Source organism: Lissotriton vulgaris, chromosome 3_1, assembly GCF_964263255.1.
Source record: "Lissotriton vulgaris chromosome 3_1, aLisVul1.2, whole genome shotgun sequence".
Taxonomy (NCBI): domain Eukaryota; kingdom Metazoa; phylum Chordata; class Amphibia; order Caudata; family Salamandridae; genus Lissotriton; species Lissotriton vulgaris.
The window spans coordinates 657,223,465-657,251,456 of NC_141689.1; positions in this window are offsets into that span (position 1 = coordinate 657,223,465).

A 27,992-nucleotide genomic window follows, 5' to 3' on the forward strand; every position below is an offset into this window, starting at 1 on the left:
AGCCATTTCTACAAGGCAGGCATTCCTCCAAGCCTGGGTGAAATTTTTAGTGGGGACAATGAAGAGATCTCAGGAATGGGATAGGGTGGAGGACGTTATACAATTCATACCCTCCCTCATAGAGAAGGGCCAGTCAAGGGTGACAATTTTGCAAAATGTTTTGGGTATTGATTTTATGGGCAAGCTCCTATGGGGCTATGCTCTTGCAGCGGGAGAACTAGGGAAGAGAATTTTGGAGGGTTGGATGATAATCGGGCCTGAAGGCCGGATACTATCTCTTCTGACCTTGGAGATTCTGGTTAAAGTGATTAGGTCACTTATCATTGTGCTCAGAAAATAGGGAGTCAGTGCTGTTTTTGACCCTTATGTCCTGGACCTTGTTTAGGACCTTTTGAGTATCAGAGATATTAGGGAGTATAGGGAATTACTCTGGGGTGAGGTGTTTTACGTGGAAAATGGGGTGCATGTCTGGTTGTACAAGTCTAAGACTGACCAAAGGAAAGTAAGAAAAATTGTGCTCCTGGAATATTACCCTCTGTTGGGCATCCGTCTGGTCCATTGGGCAAAGGCTTTGCGGCTCGGGCAGACATTGGGGGGGTGGGGGATATTTTGACACAAGGCTGGCAAGCCTGTTACCTATTTTCAGTTGATGGCAGTTTTGGCAAAGTGCTGTGGTCTATTGGCTTGGTTCCAAGTGAGTATGGGACACACTCAGTCAGGATTGGGCAGCGACAGAAGCGAGTTGGCGTGGTGGTGCTAAAGGAGCATCATGGAAATGGGTAGAGGGGCATCATATTGTTTTTATAGATATGTCAAGGGAGAGGTAGATGTGGGGAAGTAATGTCCAAGTTTTCAACTTTGTTTCTTTTTCAGGCTCTGTTCTCTGACCACGGGCAGCAAGGATGAATACATGGATTGTGGGCCACTCCTTCGTGAAGTGGGCGGAGCAGCAAACTAGGGCAAGCAGCTATGACCTGAATCTGGGATTCATCAAGGATGTATAGTCTTATCACTTGGGTGGGAGGAGGGGGTATGTGGTGGAGAGACCTCAATCCATATCTGAATAGGCGTTTAACAAGCGCAAAATGTCTGAATGTGCTCCTTCTTCATCTAGGGGAAAATGAACTGGTGGGTCAGAAAGACTTGTTGCATATCAAGGATATGAAAGAGGATTTAAAGAAGATTCACAGATATATGGCCGGTTGTCACATTATGTGGACAGAATGTATTCCCAGGAGAGTATGGTGCTGGGCGGTCAAACCGTCTGCCATAAAAAAGGCCAGAAAGAAATTGAATAAAGAGATGCCGTCTTTCTGAAGGGACAGTGGGATTGGCAGGGTAGATCATTCTAATCTCTGTTATGAGGATATTGCATTTTTCAGTGGGGCTGGGGTGCCTCTGTTGTTTATAGAAATTAAGCTTACCCTGCTCCAAGTGATGTTGTCCCTGGCCAAAGCATTAGGAATCGAGTGACAGGGATATTTCCCTTAAAGTACGGGGGAAAGAGGTGGTCGGCAAAGAAATGAGGGAGGTGGGGGGAGAATTTCTGAGAAGTTGCCATGATTTACGGAAGTTTATTGTTTGTCAGTGGCAGTTCAGGGAGAAAAGGAATGGGTAGGAAGTTCATGCATGGACAACATAGGAAGCTCAAATTTAGGTAGAAAGTTGAATAGGGTTCAAAGGGTGATTGAAGTAGAAAAAGGAAAGGTGTTTTAGAGGTCCCACTTACAGTTGATCAGCTCTGATGCAAGTATGTTAGGTTTGATGTTGTTCTGAGGGGAGAGTTAATTGAGCGGTGGGGGCAGTTTTTCATAGGTGATTAAAGATGTATAGTGAAGTTATAGTTTTGGAAGGGAAAGGCCCAGGTTATGTTGTAATGTGAACCTATTTCAATAAAGTGGCCTTTTTCACACACTCCTGGTGTCAGTGGTCTGTGCTGCCCCCTTTTACCCAATGTCTCTTCTGTATTCGTTAACCCCCTGCAAGAGCCTGCTGATGAGATATGTGTGTACTGCTCGTGCATGTAGGCTAGAGGTGCGCCCTTTGTGAGAGTCATCTGAAGTGCACCTGTAGGGTGTCACATTGTACGTGTGACTGCCGGGAACAGGGGATTCGGATGTGTTACAAGTTAGAGACGGTGTTTAATGACTGCTCCTTTCAGAAATTACAAAATAAATCCCATAATACCAAACTGCAGAAAGCAATACATGCCACTAAAAGCTAAGCCCTGCGAGGTTGGCCGCCTCTTGTCACATAGCAACGCTGAAGCTCTCTGGAGCAGTAGCCTCGCGCCCTATGCTTGGCATTAGAGTCTGCGCTTTAGGGAGAGACCGCGAGATAATTGCCAAGGAAAGAAGCGGGCCAAAGACAGAGTCTCCAGGCAATTATCGTTTGCAAGCCTAAGGCTGCGAGCTCTAACAAAAATAGAAACCAGTCCATTACCACCTGGCTCTTCGAGACTTTTTATCTCGACGATTTCAGTCAAACCCGGAGCTTAAGAACAATTTATCGACTAATTTGTAGTAAGCCCAGAAAGTTACTTCGCCTTTTTGTAACCTGATCCCGGTTATAGAAGTGGCTTCCTATTTTGTTCATAAAGCAATATTTCGATATGTCAACCTAATATCGCAACGAGGGGTCGGACGTGGCAGCAAGAATAATGGTGGCCCACATTTATGAAAAGGATCGTAAAAAAACAAACCGAAGCACATTTGTAAATCGAACAGCTCTTGACTCTTGAAGAAATGCTGTCTTTGAGGCGTGGGTGCTTGCTGCAGGCAGTGCGTGTGGTATTACTACGAGAAATGTGGCAGTGAAATTCACTAGGGGGCAGATGTATCATCCGTTTTTTTTCTCGCAAACGCTGCGATTCGTAAAAAAGCAGCGTTTGCGACAAAAAAATAAATGCGATGTATGAAGAAAATCGCATCGCAAAATTAAGGAATCGCAAAATTTGTGATTCCTTAATTTTGCGCAAGCATTTAAGTAATCAAAAATAGCCATTCCTTAAATGCTATGTAAGAAACAATAAAGTTTTGCGATTTCACACTAAGAAATCGCAAATTACCACCAACTTGTAGTTGGTGGTAATTTGTGAATTATTTTACAAATGCACTTTTTGGCATTTGTAAAGGTGCCATGTGGCGCTCATACATGACCTTAGGGCATATATGTGCGCCATATGCGCACATATGTAAATTTCAGGGGTGCAGCAGGGTGTCCTTAAGACACCCTTGCACCCTTGAAATTATTCTCAATTTGCGATTAGCAAATTGCGAATCGCAAATTGAGAATAACTTCCCATCCCTTCCTATGGGCCTCCTGGCCCATAGAAATGAATGGGAAATTATTCCTTAATTGTGATTAGCAAATTGCTAATCGCAATTAAGGAATTTTAAGAAATCGCTAAAAAATAGCGATTTTCTACATACATCCCAAATTGCAATTTTCAAAAACAGGAAGCATCACAGCTCCCTGCACCTCCACCCGCAAAACGTGATCGATCGGTCCTTCCGCAGGCGCAGAGCATGCAATGAGAACACCGCGTCTATGGCATGCAGAGTGCACTGCCGCCTAGATTTTATTTCAATATGTTTACAACATTAGAGCGCACTCACAACAAAACCGGCTCACACACAGCCACAAAACTGGCCTACACATTGAGCCGTCAGACTGGCCCATCAAATGCTGGCAGACTACTCTATAGGCAAGTCCGACCGTGAACACAACATATAACAAGAAACGAGGACAGCCTTCTTTACATAAAGAGCTCACAAAGGCCTTACCTTAGAGCCTAGAGGCTAAGGGCATTCTATGGCATCACATATGCCCTTTAGTGGCTTTAAATTGCAGCTGATCATCCAAGGCCCTGCTTCATAAGGGGGCACTAAAAGCCACACCTGCAGTTCTTGTTCATCCTCGGTTCTATTATGCAATGCAGCAGATATTTGCATAGCATTCAGGCTCGGCTTGGCATGTAGCAAATATTATTCAACCCATCAAATATGAAAAACGGTCATCCACAGCTTTGTTTGCATTAAATAGCAGAGAAAGTGAGTGCACGCCCACAAAATACTAAGAATCGCTCCCATGATGCCAGGGCAAACATTATGCCAGAAATGGCTATTTCTATATCATCAATACAGGGTCTACCACGAACCGAAACTATCGTGCCACAGATACCCCTGTTATAGAAATAATTACCACCATTGTGTGAGCAACAGCAGTGTGCACCAATTTCAGGAATGTTCATATAATGTAAGGATTGCCACCATTTAGGCATGAATAATCAATGGTCTGCCAGGAATAGGCCCATCATCTCATTTGTGGATGGATGGATCCAGTATGTAATAGAGTGAGTTAGGAGGTCCCCCAGATGCCCTGGACTAGTTACTATATATGGCGGTACCTAGAACAAAGTTTGCTCACCTTGTCCTTATCTGACTTTTGCCTCTGCCTTACCTTTGTTTGAAATCCCAGATGATGCTAACTACCATTGTTTAGAACTGTAGCACACAGCCTTGCAATAGTAGGATCGCCGTCTTGCATTACCCGTTATCTTGTAGCACTTGCAGGCAAGGCTTCCTTCCTAGCCTGCCAAGCCCCCAATCTCCCCCTACCCCGGTCGCAGACTCCACGCATCCACCGACAGCCTACAGTCATGGCTGGGCACATACACAGGTATAGTCATGGTTCACTTGTATATGACCTTCTTTTCTTTAAAGGTTTTCAGTAGAGGTCTTACAAGAGAGAAAATGTGCAGTATGATGATGTCTGGCAGCTATCTTAAAGGCCGTTCATCTCGCAACATCTTATTGAGGACAACCAGCAGTACAAGCTGACATGGTTTACCATGATCTCGCCTGAACAAATATGCATTTTCAAAAGATAGATCACATTACCTTCTTTCACTTCATGTTGAGAATCAGGACGAGTTAGAAGCATCAACCACAATGACTCCCTAGGCATGTTAATTGTGAACATCCAGGCATCCACCACTGTCTGCCGTTCATACTCACTTCGTCTGCCTTTAAAGCTCTGCTGAGCCCTGTCCTTCACAGAGGTTCTGCCTCTGGAAGTGTGGCGCTTACCAGGTAATTCATGGCGCTCAGAGCTCAAGAGGCAGTGACACCCTGCCTGTTTAAGCTGGCTCTGTATATGATATTGCCACTAGACAGAAATCAAGTGCACAGAGTCCAGGGGTTCCCCAAAAGTGAATAGGGCTCAATGTAAAACTCAAAGTGCCAGTGGCGGTCCGTGCAGGTAAACGCGGTAGGGTGGGCAGAACGGGGCAGGACAAGAGGGGGCGAAGTTGACAGAGAACCTGATAAGGAAAATTAAATAAATAAATAAATCCTATTTCGTCGTCTGTCATCATCCCCCTGGCCCATCCTGCCCCACCACACATAAGCATGGACCGCTGTGCAAAGTGCTCTATTACTGGTACCATGGGAAAGCAGTTAGTCCTAACACCGAGGAGTGTAAGACACTCATTGCAAAAGTGCCTGGACTCATGGTGCAGGAACAGACTGCATAGTGCTTGATGGAAGACACTGCGACATATACTGGACCATCCAAGGAACCAAGGTGGAGTCTCCAAACTCACCACCTGCTCTTCGCAGCAGAGCAATTCCAAGTAGGGCTAATGTGTTGAGGGCAATGGAGGTATTTCAATTTCCCCAGGACCGCCTCCTTTGATGTGTGATGCTCTCCACTATGCGTAGTCATACAAATGCTCTCAGAACTTCTCCTGTTTCATGGCAGACAGTGGCACTCAACGAATACCTGAAAGTCTTAATGACTTTATCAACAAAAAGTGCCTAAAGGATGCTGGACTAGGCGGCTGAATCTTTTCCTCTTTTGAGGAAACAGAAAATGGCAACTCTAGCCAGACCTGAAAAACTCACTGAGGAAAACCACAATATAATTATCTGAACCTTTTAGCAATGCCCCTATCAGCTAGCCTGTAAGTGGACCGGAACACATTACACGAAAGGTATGTTATGTTATGTTATGTTATCCACATTTGTATAGCGCACAGCTGCCCCAGAAAAGGGGCGTCCCGGCGCTTTGGACAGATAAAAGACACAACACAACAGACCGCAGAAAATCAAATGAACAAAGGCAAAAACCTAAGGAACAGAAGGAAAGAGATGGGTTTTTACAGCTCGTCTGAACTCCATCAGATTATCCAAGGCACGAATTTGGGAGGGAAGCAAGTTGCATAGCTTAGCAGCTAAAACTCGGAAGGAACGTCCCCCAGCACGGCAGAGCTTAAACCGCGGTACCACAACCAAATTTTGGCCCAAAGACCTTAATGACCGGGAAGGAACATACGGAATAAGAAGGTTCTCTAATAACTGGGGAGAGGCCAATTTAAGAATCTTAAAAGATAGGCACAGAATTTTAAAATCGATCCGTTGCGCCATAGGCAGCCAATTTAGTGACCGTATAGTTTCCTTCGCGGAACAAAACCTCGGTAGGCCCACCAAGGCTCTGGCGGCAGCGTTTTGAACGCGCTGCAGCCGGGTGATTTCTGCCTGGTTGGCCCCCAGCAAGAGCGAACTGGCATAATCGAGCCACAAAAGAATGGTGGCCTGCAGGATCAGCTGCCTAGTAGGGGCATCAAAGAATTTCAGAATAGGCCTAAGCCCTCGCAAAATTCAAAACAAGTGGCTGCCACTTTTTTTGTGTGACTACAAAAGCTAAGGGCAGAGTCCCGCCAGACACCCAGGTTTTTAACCTCTGACATCGGGGTGGGGGTAGCACCAAGCTCTGGAGGCCACCATTCATCGCCCCAAAGGCTGCTCTGTTTACCCACGATTAAAACCTCTGTCTTCATAGCATTAAGCTGAAGACAGTTATCTGTCATCCAAGCCGCTACTGCCAAAAGTCCAGCCCGAAACCTGGGGACCTCGAGGTCAGCCCTCCCACTCAGTTTCACCGCCAGCTGCGTATCGTCTGCGTAAGAGACCATATTCATGCCCCAATGCTTGGCGACCGCAGCCAGCGGTTGCACATACAAATTAAACAGAGTGGGGCTCAATGCCGACCCCTGAGGCACTCCCTGTTCGAGAGCATAGGACTTGGACTCAAAGGGCGGCATCGCTACCCTGAAAGACCGATCCGCTAGAAATGACCGGAACCAGTCAAGTGCAGCACCAGAGATACCAGCCCGCTCCAGACGTTGCAGCAAGATCGAGTGTGAGACCGTGTCGAACGCGGCACTGAGGTCGAGTAACACCAGTGCCGCAGTCCGACCGGAATCAAGCACTGACTGCAGATGTTCTGTCATAGAGAGCAGAGCTGTCTCAGTGCTGTGGCCGGCACGGAAACTATTCTGGGTAGGATTTAAAATATTGGCCCTGTGAAGATGTTCTGATAGCAAACCATTGACATGGGCCTCTGCCACCTTTGCAACCCATGGCAGCAAGGAGATAGGACGGTAGTTCTCCAATTTGAGGGGATCAGACATAGGCTTCTTTAAAATCGGGGTAACAAAAGCCTGTTTCCATTTGATTGGCACAATGCCAGAGGAAAAAAGACAAGTTGATAAGCTGGCGTAAGGGGGGAAGACAAAGAATGGAAGGTTCCCTAAACTGCGCCGGTCTAAGAGGGTCCGCAGGAGAACCTGATTTTACTTTAGCAGCCAGCCTGTTAAACCCCTCCTCCGATAAGCAAGGAAGAATCGACGGACTGCATTCGTGGGCAAGGTAGCTCTCAAAGTCTCACTCGATAAAGTGGGGCGAAGGAAGGAGCGATAGATGGTCTTAACCTTTTCCAAAAAGAACGCCGCTAAATCTTCACAATGAGATTCAGAACAGATTTCTGCTCTAGGCGCTCTTTTCGCAGTCAAATCCCTCAGAACTTTAAAAATCAGCTTCGATGATTTAGAGCTATTTTTGAACTCCTCAGAATAGTACGCTGCACAAGCTCTACATATGGCTCTGTGATAGATTTTAAGTTTGGCTAAGTATAAGGTCTTTCTCTCAGCTTCGTAGGATTTCCGCCAAAGCCGCTCAGCTTGCTTGCATTCTTTCTCCAGCGATAACAAGGCATTGTCGTACCATGGACTGGGTTCAGAGGAGCGACATTTGCTCCAAGTAGCAGGAATCAGAATATCCAAGGCCCGAATAATCCAGGCACAGAAGGTATCATAACCAGATTCTTCCTCATTAAAGGAGCCAAGCGGATTTTCGACAAGAAGACGATGAAGATCGGCATACTTCAATTTTTTCCAAGGACGTTTAAAAATGACTCTATCTGAGGGTTTGAAAGGAAGGTCATCAATCGTAAGATGCAGTTTTACTAAAAACATGATCAGACCAAGCAACTGGGGTTGGCACCAGCACCTTAGCCCTCACCAAATTCGAGAATATGGGGTCCAATATATGCCCACCCACATGTGTAGGGTGAGTGACCAACTGGCTTAGCTGTAATGCCTCCATATCTGCAGTAAAGCTATTGATCGAAGAGGTGAGGTGACAATCAAAATGGAGATTAAGATCTCCTAGAATACTAAAATTAGCGGAGCTCATAGTAAGAGAGGTAACCATTTCAGGAAAGGCTTACCTGAAGGCAGTATCATTATTAGGCGGGCGGTAGACCAAAAGCCCAGAGAACGAAAAATGATGGCTGATAGTAACCTGAAAGTGTTCACTCTCACAGCCAACCAAGTTCAGTACCTTCTAGACACACGGATAGCAAGATTAGACTACCATAGCTATCCCTCCTCCCCTCGACATATGATTATGTGTATAGATGGAATAGATGGAATAGCCCTGCGGGAGTGCCAGATTCACTACCACTGTCAGGCCCGGACTGGCAATGCCGGGCACCGGGCAATCCCCCGGTAGGCTGCCAGGGTTGGGGGCCGTTTTTTTGTCCGGGCCGGTTTTGTTGCTGGGTGGGGCTGGGACCGATTTTTTTAACACTCCGTAGTAGTCAGTCACTGACTTACTACTGTACTCTGCTGCTTCTGGCAGCAGTCTGCATGCATGCGTGTCACTTGCTCCAGAGCCTCAGTGCGGTAAAAGCACTATTTAAACAATGTCAATTTAATTGCAATCACCTGTGACTGCGGCTGCGTTCTGTTCAGGAGAAATGCATTTGGAGCAGGCGCAGCAGAGTCTTCAGTTCAATTACCTTAGGGGGTTGGGCGGGCACTGCTGTTGGCAGTGGCACATGCACAATAAAAAGTGCGCGCGGCGTGACCCGCATTCCAGAACCCAGAGACTGAAACGACGAGAGGCCCTCTCCCGGCACCCCATAATGTAATTTATTTCTAGCCCTGGCCCTGCCTGTCCCAGTGTTCCACTCCCTGCTGTCGACTGTCTGCCGCTCGCCGCCAGGTGAGTCATGTGCATTTTTGTCCGAATTACATTTCAATTAGATAATGCACAGCAGAGTAGGAGCGCAGGGTCAACAGGTAGGTAGGACCGAAGTTAGTTCATGTAGGGCAACCGTGGGAGGGGCAGAGCTGAAGACTAGAGGTCAGAGGGCCATCGCAGTGGGACAGGAAGCGTCTATTTATCAAATGCGCTGAAACGTGGCTTTTTGGGTGCTGAGACTAATGAAGCACAATTTCTGCTTAAAAAACTGCTTGCTCGACATGTTTGCCTCGTTCCCACGTTATGAATGTTCCTTTGCAAGCATCAATAGCTAAATGAACCTTTCAGCCCTGTAAGTTATCTAATGCAAGTGCAATCAAAAGGGCTTTTTAATTTTCTGGCTGAGATTTGCAAAGCTAAGGGTTGTGTGTTCCCTCAGTCTTTATTATTGCAGAATTACTGTACATCCAGGGGTAATTAATAAGGTCATTATTTTTGAGGAGAGTGACAATTTACTAGAATTTCTATGTGTAAGAGAGAAACGAATGTAGTAGGTTAAAAAACGGGGTTATGCATTTGCAACAGGAATGTAGCACTGTGTCAATACACAAATTGCTGTTTGAGACCTTCGTCCCCTACATTAAAACAACAGTCTTGAAATTACAATACCTTTGCACACGCAATGGCGTGATGAAAGGTGGTACTTTGCAGCACACAAAGCAGCAGCAATCAACATTTCACATATGAAAGCTGATTTGCGCCAAAAGTTGACACTCCCTGCGTGCAAAATTACTTCACGCCACAGAGCCCCGCCCCGTTATTAGCCAAGCAAAGGGGATTAACAGGGCAGGAACAGCACAACCATTCAATTTTGACACAAAACCACATTTATTGACCTGGCTCTGCCTGAAATCTGAATGCCAAATGACACCAGGGACAAGTGGACTATAGTTTGAGATTTCTATACAGAATGTGTGATTTCTGGGAAATAACTAATTTTACCCTGCTTACCCCTGAATAGTCAGGGCCCCTAGAGAGGGCAGCTCTGCACATTCCGTGCTTGGAAGGTTGGTGTAAGTGTCGGGGCCAAAGCCCCTATAGCTAGAAATGACCACGCAGATATAGTGCTATACTATCTGGAATGGGCCCAGAGCACGGACTCCCGGCTTCTTTTGTTGGAAGGGTCACCAGACCATTGACACCTGTGATGGATGGGTGTGGGGTGTGTGGAAGCCAGCCCTCAAGGAGTGTCTGGTGGAAGCACAGTATTTGGAAACACAAGCACGTGACAAGCCGGTCACTGCAGTTGGGTGGGGCAGAGGGAGTGATACTGTGACATAGTGGCCGTAGGGCTGGCCACGTGGTGTTGGCACATACAACTTGAGCGTTCTTTCCTTTGTGCCAGCTGCCAAGCAGGAGCCCACCGCCTACATTGGTACATGTTGTTGGGGGTTGTGAGTGGGTGCTTTGTTGTTAGGCTACTGTTGTTGTGTATTATTGTCACTGAAGTGCAAGACGAGGAAGTCCAGATGATTAAGGGAAAAATAAGGTGAGGTATAAGAATTTGCAAAGAACCATGGAGCCGAGATTTGGGGTAGGGATGAAGGCCTGGTCCAAGTGAGGGCAGGTTCAAAAATATGGATAATGTGGGTTACAGTGCCAGGACTACAAGGATTCATAGTATAGTATTTCAAAAGTTGTGTGCAATTCTGAAGTGTTTAGGAGGGTGGGATGTAAGGATGAGAGTTTATTAGGGAAGGTGGGTGGTTTGGAATCTTTTTTTTAGCCCAGTCAACAGGGTAGCTTGTGCGGCTCAGTAGAAGGGCTAAGTACTCCACTTGCCAGTTGTAAATAAAGAGGTCATTTACACTCAAAGCAAGCAGAGTGTTGTGATCATTTCCTCACAATTTTCCTTGTGTTGTAATCTGTACTGGAGAGTGTATCTAGAGCCTCATGCATGTTCCTACTGGCTCATCGTAGCGTACTAGAGCAACACTTAGCATTGCTTTACAGCTCTATTTTAATGTGGCTGATGACAGAATCTGTACATGACTCTTTTTAAAGATGTGGCTATGAAATTGTTTACAATTCGTGCAACAAGTACTGCAGATTTTCACACTGCATTGCACAATGTTTAGAAAATGTTAACTATAAATGGGGGAAGATTTACAAGCCCCTTGCTCCCCTATTGTGTCACTTTTAACATGGGAAAAGTGACGCAAAAGTGGCACAAGGGGCTTGTAAATCTGCCCCAGAGTGTTTAGAAATGTATCAAGAAACTCTACATTGCAGCTGCAGCAGGGTAGATGGATTTTTCTCTCTGAAGGCCATAATAGTCATTCACTTCCTAGGTCCAGCAACCCTCGAAGTAAGCTAGACAGGGCCAGACTGGTCATTCCGGCCACCGGGCCATCCCCTGGTAGGCTGGATGGGGTGGGGGCCAATTTTGTGGCTAGGGAGCCGGTTCTGTTGGGGCCAATTTGGACCAACACAGTCGGTCCAAATCGGCCTCAATAACAGAACACAGTGCTTACAGGCAGCAGTTATCAATCAGATCTGAGGCCTGGTGTGAGCTGCGGCACCGCGGCGGCCTGATCAAAATGAAATAATTTATTTGAAATCTGCACGGGCCGCTCCAATTTCAAATAAATTATTATTTAATTTTGATCAGGCCGCCACGGCGCCGCCCGGCATTAATATATATTTACAAAAACACTATGTCACCACGGACCTCACACCCTCCTGGTCAACTGACCATGATGATGATTTGTTCCTGGTGGTTGTTGAAGACGCCTGCAGGCTCAGCGCGCATATGTTTCCGCCTCCGCGACGCCGCTGTTTTTTTAAGGTGGGCATGCGCATTGGGAAGTGTGTGTGACTGAGCTGAGGCAAGCTTTCAGAGCAGAACAGGTCAGCCAGGAAAGAGGAAGAGATCGGCACCCCTGTGCACCCCATACTTTAATCTCCCCCAGGCCTGATCTCCCCTGTCTGCCTCCCGCAGTGCAGGTGAGTGCTATTCGTTGTTTGCAGCCTGATCCTGTGTACTTGTAATTTTTTTCTGAGGATGTGTAAATAAAAAGGAATCTCAGCATGTCTATGCGGGAGCAGTCCTAATCTGTTTGTGCGTAAGGGCTAGACGTTTACAGATCTTACACAAGAGTTCAGCTTCCCATAACTGCAAGGGTCTGAAGAACAGAGAGCCCAGTCCATAAACGTGTTAATAAATCTTGCATGGGTAAATTTAGGAACTTCGGGGAATGGTAAACTTTTAGCACCCCAGAAAAGGTGTAACAGTAGCATGTTTTCCAGGAGTATCCCTAGAAAGGGGTTTTATCTTTCTATACAGGTGCATCTGAAATTATTTACACATACATCACTTTACATATATACACAATTGAAATGTGCGAAAATGCTCTTGAAAGAGTGCAATTACACTATTCCTATTTTTTCAATAACTTAAATATTTTTCTCTTGGCGAAACCCCTTCTCTGACAATATCAACAACCTTCCCAGGCACACCCTTTAATGGGGCTTACCGTCAACCTTTACAGGAGTGAATTCATGAATATTTCCAAGGGTGAGATGGGGTTTTTGGAGAGTTTGAGAAACCCCGGAGTTCGAAACGATCCTAAAATAGCTAATCTATTCCCATATTTAGGATTTACCCATATCATACTTGTGAAATAACACTCGTGGGTATTAAAAAATAAAATTGCACTCATAAGGCCTGATTCACAGAGGCATTGCTCTGACTCAATCTTCCCCCGTGATTTCCCATTTGGCATTGCCTTCACCACATCTGGGATGTCTTTGTTCATTATTTCTCCATTTAAGCCTTCTCCGAGTGTTTCAGCTAATTGTATGATGGGAAGATTAGTCGTGAAAATCTTTTTGGCAGTTTAGTCTACCGTTGGGTCAGAGGTATATTATATAATGAAAAAAGAAAAGTAAAATTTGGCAAATTCTGCCGGCACATCACTACTGTGCTAAAAAGAAATTTTTAGCAGGAGTGCATCCAGCCAATGAAATATTCGGCATGCGGGCCCGCACAATTTTTTTCTTTTCATGATACAACTTGAATTCAGTGTACAACTGCATTCAATGCTGCGCAGCGCTGCCCGATCTTTTTTGTTAATCTGGCCTGGGCCTCTGTTTCACATCTTAATCTTTAATTCTTCCCTCCAGTTTGCTTTAGATTGTTACTTGCTATCTATTGTTTGTGCATGTTGTTTCTGATAGTTGTTTATTTAGTTATTTAGTGAAGCCGTTTTCTAGTGATAACATGTATGCCAGCAGCCACTTCAGAGCACTTGGTTGAGACTTTCTATCCACACGACTGTGAGTCGAAGGCATCTCTGGAGGGGAAGCGGTTCCAATCTTTCCAGAAGAGACAGCAGTGTCCTTATTGCCTATCAATAGGTCAAGACCATTCTAGAGGTCTTGGCCAGGGCACTTTGTGGTTCTTACTTTGTGTCTTTTTCTTTTCAATGTGGTTGGGACAAGGAGAGCTGATTTGAACGATCTTCGGTTCATTGTGATAAGGTTACCACAGCACTGCACTGCCTGGGCCTGGGCCTGGGGCCGGGAGGGCAGCGTCAGTCTCAGGTATGAGAAGCCTAGACCAGCTAACCAAAGCAGCCTGAAGGCACATGAACCGAAGGTCTAAAGAAAGCTGGGCTTTAAATTGGCAGGTATAGTCCGGTACCTTACCTTGTAGGCCCACTACTTTAATTTAAAGTGAGACCAAGGGCTCTCCTCGGCAGGGGTGTAAGAAAATGCATTTAATGGGAGAGTACAGTACAGACACTTCTCAGGCGCATGCAAATACATTGGGTCAGGGTGGGACCCGGACTAACCTGCAGTTCTGTACCCCATTTCATGCATTGCTTGGTTTAAATTAGATTTTCTTCAGTCACTTCATCAGATCATGGCTGGCTCATTGCTTCGGCAGCTTACAGAGCCCGGGCCCGGCAGTACTGTATCTGCATTGCAGTCTTCCAAATTATGCATTGTAAAATGCTTCTGCTAGACTGCTAAGCATTAACATCTTTGCCTTAAAAAATCATTACTCTGTGTTTTATGCATGGTCTTCCCTCACATTCTGTCTTTTTGTCTTAGTGCCTACCAATTTAAGAGGCAACATTCACCTTTTTGATTTGTGCATGTCATATAGTCTATTTAAATCACTGTATTGTTCTCATAGCAAGGGTTACTGAATCACTCTACAGATTAGAGTCAGAGTTTAGAATCCTCAAAGACCTTGAGTTTGATACATTCTTTTAAGGTCTGCAGTGGAGGAGAGTCCCCAGGTCACAATGTTGTTATATATATATATATACACACACACATGAGGGGGGCAGGTTGCCACAGGGCATTAGAGACTTTTTCTTTTTTTTAAATATTGTTTTGCTGGAGGGGGTTTAAGGCACCTATCAGAGAGATAGTGGAATGTTTGTAGCAAGACTCCTCCCAAAAGTATGACATTCCTGCAAGTATTATATATAGAAAGAGAGTTCTCCCAAGTACTTTAAGGCCCAGAGGGGGGAGATAAACCAAGCGAAAAAGAAGACAATACCTCTGTGCGGACCTATATTTCTTTTAACATGGAAAATATCCAGACAGTGTTTTAGAAAGATGCCAACGAGAAACTGTAAAGTATTATTCAAACATGAGATATTTATTTGACTATTTTTTCATTTTCAACATTTTTCAACATTTATAAAAAAGGCATTTGTGCAAAAGTACATTACAATATCATTATGAGAAACACATTTTTACATACAAATTTTAGTAATGGTCATTTTATCATCCAAAAATGCGCCCTCTAATAGCAGTTTATCCTAGTGATCATACAACACAGACTCATACATCAGTCATACTAATTCTAGAGAATAAAAGATACAGATCTAACAAGCTAAACACATAAACATCAGGGTACAAGACATTGGACTAACACTAATGCTGGCTCAGAGGTGTACTTAGTGTGGTACGCATGGGAACCTAGATGGTATGGTTCTACTGGTTATGATGGAATTAACCAGATCGTATCCTGGACAGTAGATGGTAGGCCGACGTACGTTTCGGTGAATGTCACCTTCCTCAGGGCCGAAGACAGCAAACAGACAATTAGCTAATACACTATAGTTAAAATATGAGGGCTTGGTACAAAATTCTATGATATGAAGGATCTAAGCGTGTCACAGAAGAAAGGCTTGTTGGTTTCTATAAGGCGTTAGCTCAGTGTCTGAGGCGCGCTCATATTAGTTGTCTTTAGGATATGAGCCACCTGGGGGACTTCTGTATGGTAGTTATATCTGATAATTAGTGTTCCGTTCAGCAAAGAAGGTACCTCCAGGAGTGTAGCTCAACGTTAGAAATGATTATATTGCAAGTGTCTGCAGCCTCGTTTTTTCGAGTGCTGTTTACGCATCCGGGGGTTCTGGACAGAAGTTCCTGCCTGCTTTTCCATGTTAAAAGAAATATAGGTCCGCACAGAGGTATTGTCTTCTTCTTCTTCTTTTTCGCTTCTTTTTCTTTTTCTCTATTCCTCCAAGTATTATCTCAAAGAGCTAGACATCTTCAGTGTGTCTCCGCCTCTATTATAGGCATATAGATTGACTCATTCCTTTGGCTGTACAGTGGTGGCTGGCACAGTAACTTGGCACTGGGCGAACGTCACACGCCTCTCGCAGTGGTGGTGGTGGACAGGGCTGGACTGGTCACTCCCACTAGTAGTGGCTGCTCACTGCACTTGCTCGCTACACACCATGTGGGGGCTGGTCTCACTTTTACTTTGTTCTCTCTGATTCACTACTTGTGTCTATTTTTGATACACTCTGAAAGAATGTCTATGGGTACATATGACTATGACTGGGTGGGTAACTTGATGCTCTTTAAGGTCATCATCTACTATTTACTGTGCTTTGAAAGGTGATACAATTTGAATATGTAATGAAAAATGTGCTGTAAAATTCACCATTTTGGTCTGTATTTTTCAAAAATTTTCAAAAATTTTCGTGGGGGGAGAACCCCCCCAAACTCCCCTAGTAGCTGTCGGGCTCGCTCGCTGCGCTCGCTCGCTACACGCCGGGTGGGGGCTGGTCTGCCAAAATTTGCCAGGGCTACTTTCAATTAACAGTCCGGCCCTGACCACTGTGACCACCTCTGATAGCCACGTGCCTAAATCAGTTTCAAAAGTGCAAAATAATTTCTTGGAAGGCAGCACACAGGATCTGAATTTCCAAATGTTAAACTTTCTCACGTAGTACGGCTGGAATGAACTTTCTTGGCAAGTCATTTCAAAGAACTCAACATCACACTTCGAAACTCAGACGGAACTGGAAAAACATCTTCAGGTTTCATGTTTTTGACTTTTTTTTGCTTACACACATTTTTCCTTATGAGAGCATTTGACTTCCACAGTGCTAAGGGCAACTTCAGGTGTTTTGAAAGGACATTAGCGCCTTGCCCACATTGGAAGAAATACACACTTTTCAAACAGATGTTAAATATTCTTGTAGAGGAACTGTGCATAATGCTAATGCTTAAGATGAAATGAATTTGTTTCAAGTAAAGAAGGTTTTCATATGGTAATCAGTCCCGTTCAAAATATTCAAAAATGTGTACTACTTCTGTTAAATGTGCCTAGATTTCATGAACGTTTATGCATATTCATCACATTAATTTATTATTGTGCTTCTTGAAAGAATTCCACACAGCTTTTAAAGTGTCCTTTTAGCATAATAAATGGCTTTGTTTAAAAAGGGCACCTTGGCATTATACATAAAATATCTTGAGGAAGCCATTTACGTAATGTTTTCAAGTATACTATTCTAGAAACAATTTCGTGTCCTTAAAAGGATTTAGACAGAAAAAATTAGATTTGTTTTAATGGCGTACTTTTGTATGTGTCCTAACGTTTGTTGTTCTTCATTACTCATGTGCCCTTCAGATGGAAACTTGTGGCTGTATCATGGTGGGCTTTGCTGGCCCAGTGCAGAGCCGAGCGCCTGTTTTATGTGCTTGCAGTGCATAAAGTGAATTAATTTAACCTGCGATTTCTCAGAGTTACTCCTTTTTTCAGATATACAGTTCGGACACAGTAACGGCCACATGCATCAACCTATTTAGGAAGTGCAAACAGTGCGAATCGCAAAATTCGGCCATTTGCAATTCTTAAATAGGTTTTTGGGATGCATCAAGCATTTTTGGTAAAATCGCTATTTTTAGCAAATTCCAAAAATGCGATTGCTTTTAAGGAATCGCAAATTTGCGATTCCTTAAAAGCAATGCATGATTAATTTTAAAATTGCGAATTCGCAATTAGGGGGTGCAAATTACCACGAGGTTGAACCTCGTGGTAATTTGCGAAAATGTGTTAAAATGCTTTAATTTGCATTTAAAAAAATTGTCATGTTACAGACACACATGTCCTTAGGACATGTGTGTTTGAAACATGCACTTCAAAATACATTTCAGGGGTGCAGGGGGGGTCCTTTGGATCCCCCCCTCCACCCATGGAATGCATCAACATTTTGCGAATTCTAATTTGCAAATTTGCAATTCCCATTGATTCCTAGGGGCCTTTTGGCCCAAAGGAATCAATGGGAATTGCGAAATCGGAAATTGGAATTCGCATAATATTTGCGATTCGGTAAAAATTGCGATTTTATGCACTTTCAATCATGCATCCCGTTTTGCGATTCCTTATTTGCGATTCCCTAAAAATCGCAAATTAGGAATTGCAAAACCGGACTTTGATGCATGTGGCCGTATGCTCTGCTGACCAAAAACCAAGCACTAATTTAGAGATATATAGGGCCTCCATACCGGCACTTTTGCGCCACCGGAACATCACTTTTTTGATGTTCTGGTGACTCAGTGGGCCATGGCATATTAATAAGTGCAAAGCCACTTTACGTGGCTTTTCATGGCCTTATAAATATGTAGCCCTTTCCCACAGAATACTGTGTGAAAGGAGCATTGCGTGGGTGTTACTGTGTGTGTTCTCAGACAACACCCATGGAACATGACACATTCCCAGTTTACGAGAATTCATAAACTTGGGAATACGTTAGAACTTACCGTCACACCAGGGGTGACATTAGGGAGGCGTAACGAGGGGAAATTTTATTATTTCTCCTCGTGCTTTCCTTTTTCTATGTGACCTGCATTTTGCAGCACACTTAGAAAGAGGGATTTGCTTCTTGTGATTGACTTTGTGCAGGAAGGGTGTCAGCCCATTGTGCACCAGGAAAGGGACAGAAATGCGCAGTATCACATATATATGGAACATCCCTGCCCTTTTGTTTTGATGTAGGGCAGCACAGCAAGATTCCTTGCGGTGCTACCCTATGTCAAAACCTCATAAACGAGGCCCAGAGTGTTTAAATTAAATTCAACGTATCCACTGAGGGCCAGATTTACAAACAGTTCATGCAGCACAGCAAGTAAAGTTGCTGTGCTGAATTGCGTGAACAGGACAACGCAGAACTCTGCCACGTTTACTAATAAATGGCACAGGTCTGCGCTCTCCTTGCCCTGGCACACTTTGGCAGGCATGTGCCAACACAGGCACATTTGCTTTATAATCCAGTGGTGTCTGTGTTGTGGTCAGCATAGTTATTGTGCAGGAAGAGATCCCTTCCTGTACAAAAACTTTGCTTTAAGGCATTTTCCTCTTTGTGTGCTGTAGAATGCAGTGCTCATGGAAAGGGAAAAAACAAGGAGGAATTAAAACATTTCATCTTGTGATGCCTGCCTCAGGAAGGTGTGGGATTTTGGCAAAATCATTTTCTATACACTCATAGCCTAAGTTTTGACATGAATGAACACATAATACATTAAGTTAACAATGCAAAAGCATTTGAGATAAAAAACAGATACACTGCTTATCAAATTACTTGAAGCAGGGCAACAGGTTAATTCCAGCAAATAGTGACCTTGGTAAACGAGTTAACACAGCACATCCTTTCAAAAGTAATGAACTACACCATGGATGGACTGGTGAAACTAGTTGACAAGGACATCACTTTTCCTATAGTCCCATAGAGAGAGGAAGAAACAAATGCAACATTTTATGCAAAATCAGGGTTTTCAAATGGGCTAAAGACCATATAGTGCTTTAATACCCCCTTATACCCCAAAAGTTGAAGGAACAAGTGCATTGAAGCCAGAAAATGTAGTGCACCATCAAAGTCCAGATGGTTTGTCACTCTGACATTCCTTTCATTCACTGGACTTCCCAGGTTCCGTTCTTAACAGTATGATAGTGAACCATAGCAGAATACTGTGTGTCATGATGGCACATTACTCACTCCGTACATAGATGCTTGTTGAGTAGGCATGGATTACAGTGACTTCCCTCTGGTCAAGATTTCATTTGCATTAGTGGATTTCTTGAATGATTGTAATACTGTTATTTCTTTAGTAGAGAAAACAAGAATTGATACATGTTATTATGATAATTGAAAGTTGTTGTTGAAGTTTGTGCAAGTAAGAAGAATGTAGTAAAGGAGGGTGAACTGCCGCAAGGAGTGAAGTCATACGTCAGAGGGTCCGCGCTAGGATTGTTAGATCGGTACACGTTTGAACTGGGATTGGTTTGTGACGTCAAGGTGTTGTGCTGAGATTGGTCAGCGGATGAGTGAATATAGCATTGATGAGAGTTGTCGATGGAATCTTTGGAAATATTAGCTATGACAGGATTGGTTTAAAAGTATTTGATGTATCTGGAACAGAATCAAAATATTGAATTGAAGTTAATTCTGCCTTTCAATTTATTATGATCATGAATTTTTTTAAAGAAATTAAGAATTTGGTTAATGAGGATGTTACTATTCCAATACAGAAACATGAAGAGGCACCTCCTGGGGGTAAGCCTGCATACATTATGACAACAGAATATGGGCTACACATGTTTTTAGCTTCATCAGTGGTGCAAGATCACAGATAATGAAGGCCCATTAAGTTTTCCAAGATATGGAGCTTTTGAAACCAGAATTCTTTATAGTTTAAAAGGGGAAATTGTATGAAATGAATACACCTCCTAGACCTGCTCAATATGAAGCTTTAAATATATGAGAGAAAGTTGCCTGACAAAATGAGAAAGAGAAATATCCGAGGAGGGCAAAGAGAGCAGTGCGTAATTATGCAGATGCTCAATGGGATGAAGGACAGCGTAGGTGGAAAAAAGCTGTGATTGAGAGAAAAAGATTGTATCCAGCTATTACAAAAGAGATATCAGGAAAAGGCAATAAGAAGAAATCAATGGAGAAGAGTGAAGAAAAGAAAGAGATGGATGAGGAGACAGGAAGCGAGACAGGAAGCGATTCAGCGTATGATATCCTAGAAGAAATGTTGGCTGCAGGACTCCCAATCTTATGTAACACCTACTGAGTAAAGTGAATCGAGTACCAGTGCGAGTAGTGCAGTGGCTTCTGCACCTGTAAATCGAGTACAGTACAGATTGAGAGACTTATGCAGATACTTCAAATTGTTCCACCAGTTGTGGCTTGAACACAAGTTGAAGTTTCTACTGTGATTAGTATTCCCGTGGTACTTAATACAACACTAACACCGCCAGTAAATGTACATACATACTTTACATACATACTTTACCTGGGCCAGTTCTAAATGTCCCAGAAAAATGAAAAATTGATGCCAAAAGCTCAAGGAGCTGTAGGAGGTTCACCTGCAATGGGGTTTTTCCCAACTTCACACATTTCCCGGATTGTTGTGTGAAGACCACCAAAGACAGTGCAAGCACTTATAGAGGGACACTGTTTTTTACAGCACCTATGATCCCTGGAGAAAAAAGAAATATTGAGGAGGTAGCTATTCAAACTTGGTTGGAGGAAGCAGCAGTGATTAGAAAGACAAGCTTATTTAGTTTCTAAAAAGGAAAGACCTGTGAACATTACTAAACTGAAGGTGGAGTTGGAGGAAATAATAGAATTAGAAAATTTAGAACAATATCAGAAAAAGAAGTTAAATTACCTGAGTAAAGAGATTACCAGGCGAGCAGTTGTTCTAGATGATACATTCACAGAATTAGCCCACAAATATGAGATTGATCTTTCTAAAAAATTACATTGGCAGAAAAGTTATAGGGTCAATTTGGATGATGTAGCAATCGAAAAAAAATATGCTTGCAACAGGAATGCAGGTGAAACTTCGCAAATGGTGTAAGTGACAAATTGGAAATTAAATGGGCAAAGAAACATAAAAAGAAAAAGAGGTAAACTGAAGCAACAGAAAAGAAAGATGAGGAAAATGAGGGAGAGACTACAGCATATCCCTTAAGGGAAATAGCAGGAGGTATGTATGTACATGTGCCATGGAGCAGAGGCGATCTTGCAGCATTTAGGAACAATTTTCCAAAATTGAGAGACAAACCTTGACATTGGTACTCACAACCTTGAAGGTGTTGTGGGCTAATTTGGATACGTTCTTCGATATTGTAGTGCCGGCTGATTTGTTGACTGAATGTAAGACTACTCAACAATGGCCACGAGAGGAATACTAGAACTAATGCACCATTTCCTGTGGTTTTGGAGAATTATGAAGCTGTGATTATTTTCCTGCAGGGTCGAGTGCCCCCAAAAGATTTGGACTGAGTTAAGATTGATCAAATGACCCAAGAACCAAAGGAATCAGTTCATGAGTTGTAATGAAGACTGTTACAGGTGTTTCAACAGCATAGTGAATGAGAATACCAGGAAGAAAAGGATATGGGGATTTTTGTGTCTCAGTTTGTCTTAGGGTTGAAACCAGAGATCAGTTCACATATAACTCAAAGTAGATCTGCTGGCGGAACAATTCCTTTGATGAAGTTCTTAGATATGCAAAGTTGTGCAGTGACAAGCTGGAGATGAAGCAGAAAAAGATAGAAGGGAAAGTTATGTTGGCACAAACGATATTGGCTCATTAAGGTTACAGAAGCCTTCATTTGAAGAAAATCAAGGAAGCATGCAAGGTGTTATCATTCCACAAGTTGGCTTCAAGGTTAACCAAGGAGGGTTCAGTATGCCTCAGGGAAGAGATGTTCCTGTTAATATGGGTTAAGGAGCAGATGTTGTTGCTAGGAAGAAAGTTGCTCCTTGTCACATCTCCCATAGGGCTGGACATTGGAAGAAAGAGTATACTTATGCTCCTGATAATGCTAATGGGAAAGTACAAATATAAAGAGGAGTGCAGATGCACATAAAAAATCATTGGCATTTTGCTGTTACTATGTTACCAAGGCAACACACATGGAAACAGACAAAACGAGGAGAAATAAATAATTTCTCCTCGTTTTGCCTGTTTAAGACCAGGTTTTCATGGGGAACAGCGTTTACAACGCAACTTTTACCATGCAGTACCTTTACCACGCAACTTTTACAACGGAAGTCGTTACAACGACTTGCACTGGGGGGCACTGTCGGATAGGGAATAGTTTAGTTTACTATCCAAAACCTTCCCTACTATCCACGGGGACTGGAGTTGGAATAGTAAATTAAACTATTTACTATCCAGCGCTCCCCAACGCAAGTCGTTGTAACGACTTGCGTTGTAAAACCTGCGTGGTAAAGGAATGCGCTATAAAAGCATGTGTAGTAACGCCATACATCCGGTTTTCCCTGGTCTTAATTTGGGTGCTTCCTTTTATTTACACTGCTTTTGTAAATAGGGGGCAGCATCAAAATAAATGGGTGTTGCTGTGGAATGCCCACCACAACACCCATTGCCCCCCCTTTCACCCTAAGTGTAGCGTGAAAGCGGGCCTTATTTACAAGGCAGCTTTAGGCTACATTAAAAAGAAGTTCAATATCTCGGACACATATTTGAAACAGCAGCTAGGAAATTTGTGCCAGAAAGAGTGGAAGCCATTCTTCAAATGAATCCACCTCAAACTCAAAAGGAAGTCATAATGTTTTTGGGAATTACTGGCTACTGTAGACAGTGGATACCATACTTTTCAGTAGTGGCAAGACCTTTACTGAGTTTGACACACAGAGATGTGTCTGTTCAGATTCCATGGGCCAATGACTGTATGAAAGCCTTCCTAGAGCTGAAAGAAAAATTGTGTCGCGCCCCATTACTAGAAGTGCCAGATTATACAAAAAAGTTTACTTTAGTTTACAGTGAGAGAGAGGGCTGTGCTCTCTCAGTGTTGACTCAGAGGCACAGTGATGATTAAATATCAGTTGCATATTTCTCCACACTTGACCATGTAGCTGCAGGTCGTCCTGGTTGCCCTAAAGCGGTTGTTGCGGTCAGCACAAGTCTGGAGAAAAATGAGAACAATGTGATGGGATACCCTTCAACTGTTATGGCCCCACACTCAGTGGAGCTTCTATTGACAAGAACAAAAACACAATGCATGACACAATCGATTGACTAAGTATTAACTTCTGATACTGTTGTTTTGAAAAGATGCCTGATATTAAACCCATCAACTGTTTTGCCAGTAAATGATGTTGTTTGTAATGAAACTTGAACATGTTTGCCTGGACGTCATAGACTTATGAACCAAGCCAATACCTGATATTAAAGAGGAACCCCTGGTTGATCCCATCCACGTTATTTTTGTAGATGGTGTATGTCTCTGAAGTAATGATAGTACATTAAAAGCAGCATATGCAGTGTGCACTGTAAATGTTGTTGTGGAAGTCACCTGACTTCAATGAGCTACCTCAGTACAAGCTGCATAATTGATTGCCCTAACCAGAGCATGCAGTTTAACTGCTCACATGAAAGTGACTGTATTTACAGATAGTTAGTATGGCTATTGTGCTGTCCATGATTTTGAGCAATTATGGTCGCAGAGAGGGTTCTTTACTTCCTCAGGTACTCAAATCAGAAATGGAATGCAAGTTAAAAATTTCCTCCTGGAAGCTTTGCACTTAACCTGAAAGGATTGCAGTGGTTAAATGTGCAGCTCATCATAGTGGTAATGGCTATCTTGCCATGGGAAGTAGATATGCTGATTCAGTAGCACAGTATTGTGCTTTGTTGGTCCGCACACTTAATGGAAATTTCACATGTGAGTCAGAAGAAGAGACTTCATTCACCTTGTTAATGAAAGTGACTGATACTTGGGATGAATTGAAAAGGGTACAGGAAAATGCTTCAGAAGCAGAACAAATCAGTTAGATCAAGGTGGGTTGAAAGAAAAATTCTAATGACATTTGGTTGTCTGCTGATGGGAGACCCATGTTGCCAGACAGTTGGTTTTTCCTAATGACAAAAAACTATTATGGAGACACACATTTAGGTAGGGATGCTATGGTCAGGCTTTTTTGCCATAATTTGTTTAATCCCAGATTTAGGATGCTGCCAGAAGAAGTTTGTCATAGATGTGTAATACGCAAACAAATGAATGCAGGAAATAAAACACATATCACATTAAGTCAGAAGGAGAAATCAGGGGGTCCTTTCAACAGAATACAGATGGATTTTATTGAGATTCCTGCTTACAACGTGCTGAGGTATATCCTGGTCATAGTATATGTCTTCTCACGATCGGTGGAATCCTACCCAACTAAAAGAAATGACAACCTCACTGTAGCCAAACTGTTATTGCGAGAACTGATCCCACTTAATGGCATGCTGTTTTTTCTTGAATCAGAAAGGAGGACTCATTTCAACAATGATGTCCTGAAGATGATTTGCACAACATTACCGATCAAGCAAAGATTACACAGCAGTTACAGACCTGAAGCTTCTGGAATAGTTGAACAGGTCAACAGAACTCTTAAGTTAAGATCAGCAAAAGTGTGTATTTCAACATCACTGAAATGTCCAGATGATTTGCCTTTGTTATTGATGAATATTCAAGGTATGCTAGATTGAAAGACTGGTTTATTGCTACACGAAATTCTGATGGGCAGGGCAATGAAACGGCCTGCATTAACTGTAAATGCACGTTTGAAAATTACAGATGATATGATACTCGATTAATTAAAAGGGTTGGCTGAGGTGGCCTGTTCTGTCTATTACCAGGTTACAGCTGCCACAAGAGATCCACAACAAGAACAATGCCATAACCTCACTCCTGGTATTGGTTTGTTATAAAGAAGTATGTTCGGAAGAATTGTTTGGAACTGAGATGGAAAGGCCCCTTCCAAATAATCCTTGTTACTAATACTGCTGTTAAACGTCAAATCTTCAGCTGCCTTCTTCTTCCAGGAAGCCAGTTAAAAATCTAAGGGTCTGGTTTGATGAGAGCCATTCATTCACACTACACATTAAGAAGTTGGCAGGATGCTGCTTTGGTCTTCTTAAAACCTTAAAAAATTGTTTCGACTTTTGCCGCAGGCAGCAAGGACAACGGTCACATGTGCTCTAATTCTGTCACAGTTGGATTATACCAATGCCCTTTTTGCGGGTGTGCAGGCTACATGTTGAAAAGGCTTCAGGTGGTTCAGTATGCGGCAGCTAGATTGCTCCTGGGCACTTCTGCTAGGAGCAGCATTCACCATCAGCTGCGCTCTCTCCATTGGCTCTCCGTGGTGGATAGAGTTAAATTCAAATCTTTGGTCCTGGCGCATCGTGCTCTTCACGGGCTCGGTCCGCGCTATCTGCAGAGTCGGTTCTCTTTTTATGTTCCTTCGCGAGCCTTCCGATCCAAGTCCCTATGCCTTGCCCTGGTCCCCCGTTTTAAGTATCAGAGGCTTGGGGCCAGCTCCTTGGCTGTGAAGGCAGCAGTGGCCTGGAATGCTCTTCCTCTTGTCCTGCGACCTATCCGGGACCCGTGGCTTTTAAGCTGAAATTAAGAATTCACCTCTTTACCGTTAGCTTCCTTCTTCCCCCCTCAGGCATCCCGCCAGGACACTCAAGAGTGTCTATGCGCGTTATAAATATAGGTAATATAACATAACATAAGTGCTCTGGAGTTCTGAATTGAATTCATGCTTCTCAAAAAAAGAAAGTGACAAAACCAGAAGAGGCAATTGTAGGCTTAGATCCTGAAAGAACAGCATTGGTGGCTGTACCACTGCCTGAAAGTCCACCTAGACCAGTGGTACCGCCACCACAAGGACAGCAAGAAGAAGAAAGGGGTGAAGATTTGCATGTCAAAAAACAAATGCAATTGCCTGAAGTTAAACAAAGTGGCATCAGAGTCTCTAATGAAATAGAAGCAGCAATGGCTTTACAAAACGGAAACAATACTGATGGTCTATCAGTACGACTAGAAGAGCTTCGTAAAGGAACAACCTCTAGGATAAGGAGAAACATCGGTAAAGCTGAATGGACACAAATGTATGAACAAGAAAGGCAGAGAAAGAGTACATCAGTTGATCGAATACCAGCAAATATACCAGAAGAAACTGAGTCAAGTGATAAAAGTGGTATAGAGTAAGCAAAACAAACAATCCCCCAGAAGATCCAAAAAGCAAGGGTACCTTGGTGGAGATATTCAGCACCTTTATGGACATAATATGTGGACAAAGTACTGAATGCCACATTAGATGATCTGTGAGATGTGAGATCTGAACTTTATGAACCTACATGACATATAAGCGTTAAATTGAAAATTTGGAAAAGTAAAAACTAATAACTTAGAACTATTAAAAGCTGAAAGAAAGAAACAAAACAAATCAATGAAAAAGAACTGCCTTGCTAGACCAGTATTATTTTAATTTCTTATTTTACAGAAGATCAACCTAGGCCCAAGTCTGCAGTAGAAGAGTAGGGATTACAATATAGAAAAACACAGAGTAGGGTTAAGGATTGTCTAATTAGAAATCTGAACTGCTGGGGCCTAAGTCATCTTTAAAAGCCACTAACCATACTTTACAGTGAAACTACTGAACTGTTGAACTTTATTACACCTAGCCTGATTTAAGAGAATTGTGTTGCATTAGAAATAAGTGCAAATATGTTATGTGCTTTATCTTCATAATAAGAGTAATACTAATCACTATAGTATTAGTGGGATTTTATTTAACCCCGGAAGTGCAGTATAGATCAAATAATACAACTAAGCAACAGTGCATACCTTAATGATGAAGACCAACAAAGAGCTTCTTTTGATAGCTACAAGAAAGATGATTTCTCCGCTAACGTTTACTGTACATTAGTACAATAATATACTCATGCTATAGATGCAAAGAATTATAAGGGCGTGGCTACGCACGCGACCGACATGGACGCCTCCGGGTAGAGCTCCGCGCCGACCTCCCCTTTCTGGCGAAATTATCCGGTGAACCGCCGTCCACAGCCGGCCGATAATCGCCGGCGCTGCAGTGGGACATCATCACTGAGCACCCCACCAACTCTGGAGGCAATCGGTACATCCGAACCGCACCGAAGATTTTGCGGAGACTCAGCCGCGCACGTCGCCTCCAGCTCCGGCGTGCGCCCAGGAAAGCCAGAGGCTCCGGCGGGTGCAACAGGCCCGAAAGTGCGGCCTGCAACCAACGCTAGTGAAACGCACTGACGTGCAAGGGAAGCACCCAAGACCCGACCTTAACCAGCTAGGGGTGCCGTTCCCTGCGTGCTGCCTGCCTTGACGCTTGCCCGGCTGGGTGACGACGGGCAGCCGCGAAACACCGACCGGAACGCTACGGACCAGGGGCGAGGAGAGGGGGGACGACCCACTGAGCACAGAGGCCTACAACCAGTCACCATGGCAGCCCGAGGCCATACCCCAGAACGCGGAAATCGCAGAACCAA